Source organism: Nyctereutes procyonoides, unplaced genomic scaffold (assembly GCF_905146905.1).
Source record: "Nyctereutes procyonoides isolate TBG_1078 unplaced genomic scaffold, NYPRO_anot_genome, whole genome shotgun sequence".
NCBI lineage: Eukaryota > Metazoa > Chordata > Mammalia > Carnivora > Canidae > Nyctereutes > Nyctereutes procyonoides.
The window spans coordinates 2,470,507-2,476,506 of NW_026575040.1; positions in this window are offsets into that span (position 1 = coordinate 2,470,507).

Here is a 6,000-nt window from a genome sequence, read left to right on the forward strand (position 1 = left end):
GAGTCTCGCGTCCGGCGCCCGGCGTGGAGCCTGCTTCTCCCTCCTCCTGTGTGTGTGTGTGTGTGTGTGTGTGTGTGTGTCTATCATGAATAAATAAATAAATAAATCTTTAAAAAAAAAGAAAAGAGACATGTAGAGAGAACAACACATGAAGATGGAGACAGAGATTGGAGTCACATCGCTGGAAGTCAAAGAATGACGAGGATTGCTGGGAAACAACAGAAGCTAAGAAAAATGCATGGAACAAAGTCTTCCCTAGATCCCTCAGAGAGACCATGATCCTGCCAACATCTTGATTTTGGACTTTGAGCTTCTAAGAACTTTGAGAAAACAAATTTGTTGTTTTAAGTCACCCAGCCCGTGGTACTTTGTTATAACAGGCTTAGGAATCAAATACAATATGTATTCTCACCACATTCAGTGGAAATAGGGAAGAGGAATGTAGGGTGTTTGCCAAGGTCTTTGTTGTCAGAATTTCCAGTCCTGCATGGAGAGAGGCTCTCTATTCTGCAGGCCCATGCTAACAAATGTGATGCCTGGCGTCATATGGAACATAGAGACTTTGGAGAAGGTCAAGCTAACTGTGATTTGGGGCAAGTTAATTTTTCTCTGAGCCTCAGCTTTCTATTCTGCAAAATGGGCCACATCACTGTGGGATAAAAGGTATAATATCTTGCTTCCCAACTACAGTTCATCAGAATCACCTAGGGTACTTGTTAAAAATACAGATTGCCTGGGCTGAACTCCAAACTAAAGGGATTAGAATCTCCTAGGAAGGAATGGAAATGGAAATAGGCAATTTATTGTATTTAAAGATTTTATTTATTTATTTATTTTTTAGATTTTATTTATTTATTCACTTAACACACAGAAAAAGAGAGTACAAGCAGGGAGAGTGGCAGAAGGAGAGGGAGAAGCAGGCTCCCCACTGAGCAGGGACCCCAATGCAATATGGGGCTTGATCCAGGACCCCAGGAATCATGACCCCAGCCAAAGGCAGATGCTTAACAGACTGAGCCACCCAGGCACCCTGGAAATAGGCATTTTAATAAGATCCTTATATGATATTTTGTTTAAGGATTTTATTTATTTATTTATTTATTTATTTATTTATTTATTTATTTGAGAGAAAGAGGTAGAGAACAAGCACGGGGAGAAAGAGATAGAGAACAAGCACGGGGAGGGGCAGAGGGAGAAGCAGACTCCTTACTGAGCAGGGAGCCTGCTGTTGGGCTCAATCCCAGGACCCCAGAATCATGAGCTGAGCCAAAGGCAGATGCTTTAACTGACTGAGCCATCAGGTGCCCCTAGATCATCATATGATTTTTGATAGTTAATCAGGGTTGACTATTCTCTGAGCTAAAATATAGAGAACAGCACTCACATTGGTAGGAGAGGCATGAAATTAAATCCCCTTTTCTGACCCTGCACATTCAGCCAGTTTGAACCCTTTTCTGGAGAGAAACGTTAACTGTTGAAGAACTGTTAAGAGCTGCCCCCTAGGGGCGGTTCTGGGAGACAGAGACTCCGCTCCAGGAGCTCGCAGGCTGAGGGAGATCACTGTAGAAGAGCCACTAAAGGACACAAAACACAGAGCTTCCCCGCCCTGGGCCCTGTTTCCGGAAAGGAAACTGAGGGTGTGGAGCCCAGCTCAAACAGCTACAAAGACTTAGCTTTCTTTGTTAAAAAAAAAAAAATTGGGGACTCAATTTTTGGGTGGCTCAGTAGTTGAGCGACCACCTTTTGGCTGAGGGTATGACCCTGGGGTCCTGAGACCCAGTCCCACATCAGGCTCCCTGCATGGAACCTGCTTCTCCCTCTGCCTGTGTCTCTATATATCTCTCTGTGTCTCTCATGAATAAATAAATAAATTCTTTAAAAAAAATTATAAGGATGTAGAAAAACTGCAACCTGCATACATTGCTGGAAGGAATGCAAAGTGGTAGAAGCTGCTTTGGAATAGCTTGGCAATTCTTTTTTTTTTTTAAGATTTATTTATTTATTTATCACAGACAGAGAGAGAGGCAGAGACACAGACAGAGGGAGGAGCAGGCTCCATGCCGGGAGCCCGACGTGGGATTCGATCCCGGGTCTCCAGGATCGTGCCCTGGGCCGAAGGCAGGCGCCAAACCGCTGCGCCACCCAGGGATCCCCTAGCTTGGCAATTCTTCAGAGTTAAACAATAGAGGGGCGCCTGGGTGGCTGAGTTGTTAGGCATCTGCTTTCAGGTCAGGTCATGATCCCAGAGTCCTGGGATGGAGCCCCATTTGAGGATCTCTGCTCAGTGGGGAGCCGACTTCTCCCTCTCCCTCTGACACTCCCCTGCTTGTACTTACTCTCTCTGTGTCAAATAAATAAATAAAATCTTTTAAAAAAACAGTTACCATTTGACCTGTACTATACTCCTACATGTATACCTAAAAGAACGGAAAATAGATATCCATAAGAAAACATGTGCATGATGGTCATAGCAGCCTTATTCCTAACAGCCAAAACATGGAAACAACTCAAATGTCCATAAACTGATTTTGAGTTTATGAGTGGGTAAACAAAGTGTGGTATATCCACATAATAGAGTATAATTCCGCCATAAAAATGAATGAGGTACTGATTCATGCTACAACATGGATGAACCTCGAAAACATTATGCTGGGGATCCCTGGGTGGCTCAGCAGTTTAGCACCTGCCTTTGGCCCGGGGTATGATCCTGGAGTCCAGGGATCAAGTCCCATGTCAGGCTCCCTGAATGGAGCCTGCTTTTCCCTCTGCCTGTGCCTCTGCCTCTCTCTCTTTCTCTCTGTCTCTTACGAATAAATAAATAAAATCTTAAAAAAGAAAGAAAACATTATGCTAACAAAGATACCAGACACACACACACACACACACACACACAAAAAAAAAAAACACATGGTATGACTCTATTTATATGACATGGCCAGAATAGACCAATCCATAAAGACAGAAGATAGATTAGTAGCTGTTTAGGATGTGGTTGGTGAGTGCCATTGGGTAGAGAGATTCTTTTTGGGGTGATGAAAATGTTCTGGAATTAGACAGTGATAGTGATTACACATCAGAGTGAATATATTACAACTGAATTATACACTTCAGAGGGGTGCATCTATGGTATGTAAGCCACATAGCAATAAAAATTATATCCTTTAATAATTTTCTGATTAAAAAGTAATATTTTAGGGACACCTGGGTGGCTCAGTGGTTAAAACATCTGTATTTGGCTCAGCGTGTGATCCTGGAGTCCCAGGATTGAGTCCCATGTCAGGCTCCCTGCATGGAGCCTGCTTCTCCCTCTGCCTGTGCCTCTGCCTCTGTGTGTGTGTGTGTGTGTGTCTCATGAATAAATAGATAAAATCTTTTTTAAAAAGTAATAGTTTAGGAAATTACATAATAGATATAAGTAACTACAGTGTGTAAAAAGACCATTAAAGCCTCCATATAATGGCAGCCCCACAGGATCACCTTTGAAGGCTGCTTCCTTCTTCCTGATTCTCAGGTGACCAAGGTGGTATATTTGTGCACATCACCTCCATGCCTTTTTCTCCATATCATAACCTGCCCTGCCCTGGTTAAATAACTATAATTTTACAACAGGAAAATACTTTTCCTAGTTACCATTTATTGTGCCCTGTGTGCCCACTGGGACAGTGTTTCCCATGCATCACATATATGACATCTTATGTAATCTGCCCAATAACCTATTGGATAGATTCCATTATTATTCCCATTTTATAGATGAGGAAAGTTTAGAAAGTGAAGTAACTTGTCTAAGGGCATGTGGCAGAGCGGTAATTCAAAAGCAGCGAGAACATCATTCTCTCATGTACCTTCCTCCTTCATCCCCATCCCTCTGGCAGTGGGATCCTCATCACTGGGACTGCTCACTGGGGGCCTGAGGACAGGGAAGCATGTAGGATCAGTCAGAAAAAAAAAAAAAAAGGATCAGTCAGCCTACTGGCCTCGGGCACCACGTCCAGCCTTGACAAGCAGCATTAACACTTTCCCAGTATACACTTTGTTCCTACCAGAGAAAACAAGAGTTTTCCTGGACTGTGATCTTCCCTTTACTAGAAATTCCCAGGGTGTAGGACGCCCGGGAGGCTCAGCAACTGAGCATCTGCCTTCACCCCAGGGCGTGATCCTGGAGTCCTGGGATCGAGGCCTGCATCGGGCTCCCTGCATAGAGCCTGCTTCTCCCTCTGCCTGTGTCTCTGCCTCTCTCTCTCTGTGTCTCTCATGAATAAATAAATAAAATCCTTTTTTAAAAAAAATTCCTAGGCTGGAACAGCACCTTTATCCATACAAGCTCCCCAATATTATCATCGGTCCCCTCTGCACACATCAGAAGGGGCTCATCACACCTCCTCCAGGATGAAGGCTCTGGGCTGCAGCAGAAGGTGATGGGCTCATCAGTTGGTGGCCAGGATATCCTTGAGGCATCATCTGGTGAGGGACGTCCCTCCCGAAAGGCGCTCAGGTGGCAACGCAGGGTGCTATCCTAGGTGGGTCAGTGTGGTCTCAGGATTCCTGGGTTCACAGGAAGACTGGTGGTGCCTGAGTGTGGCAGGTTTCCCAGGCATCGGAGTAGGGAAGCCAGCTGCAATCAGTGAGCCCAAGAGTGGGCTCTCCACTCGGGGTTGCCATATATGGCATACCTTGGCATTGTTGGGCAACTGCTTTCTGAGCAGGAGCCCAGCAAGCAGCAGAACCACTGTGATGAAGTTTTGGGATATAAGGGAGGTTTGGGGGGTGAGGTCCGGAGTTGATGACCAAGAAAAAATTCTTGAGATGTCTTTGGTGCAAAATGATGGTTTTATTAAAGCCCAGGGCCAGGACCCACAGGCAGGAAGAGCTGCTGCCGGGGCCTGTGAGGGGTAGCTGATTATATACCTGAGGGTTGGGAGGAGTTTGAGGATAGCGAAGTCTCTAAGGAATTTTGGAAGCAAGGTTTCCAGGACCTTGAGGGGGCCAGCTATTGTCGAGAAAGGTCAGTGACTACTGTCTATTAAAACCTGAGTCATGAGCCCCTTCAGATGGATATCAGTGGGCTTTGTGCTTGGGGGATGATTGCCAACATGTATCTTGGGGGGTTTAGAGATAAAGGAAATTTCTAAAGGAATTTTTATATGATAAAGTAGATTCACAGGCTCCTGAGAGTCAGGGTAAGATTGCTTTCTGCCCTTAGCAAAGTATTAATTAGATCTAGACAGCTGAGTCCATAGAGGACTGTCCCTCTGCCTGTTTCAAGGACTTGTCAATGTGCTGCCCCGGCCTTGTGCTTTGTCCTCAGCTAATCCTCTGTTCCCCCATCAACTGCAAGACTCCCCTTCCCCACCTGGGAAGAGTAATGCAGGAGCATGCTGCAGGAGTCTACAGGGTTTGGGGACTCAAAACAGGGTCACATGCCGGAGACAGAAACGCTAGGTCACAGGCTGGGTGAACACAGAGTGCAGAGGGAGACCAAGGAGACAGGAGTGATTGATTGCTTTTCCCTGAGGGTGCGCCTGAAGAGTGGGGACCCAAGCTTTCCGCTGGAGATTGGGAGGCCATCATTTTCACTCTCATCCTCTAAAGCAGAGTGGAATGCCCTCAGGGAACAAAGGAGCAATATGGAACAGATTACTTAGCCTGGCCCCCTGGCAAGGGTGGTACAATTCCACCTTGGGCAAAAACATCTAAGAACCCGGGCAATAGGCCCCTCCCCCAGAAGACCAGCAGGAACATGCAGCCAAGATCAAGTTTACTAATCTTAGAGAACTGCAGAACTCCAGCGCTAGGGGGGAAACAGTATGTAGAATTCATTTTTTTCTCCCCATGATTTTTTAGTCTTCAATTTTACTTTTCTTTTCTCTTTTCTTTTTCAATCAGTTTCTTATTTTATCGACTCTTATTTAAAAATCTTTTTTAGGGGCCCCTGGTTGGCTCATTAGGTTGGGCATCTGCCTTCCGCTTGGGTCATGATCCCAGGATCCTGGGATTGAGCCC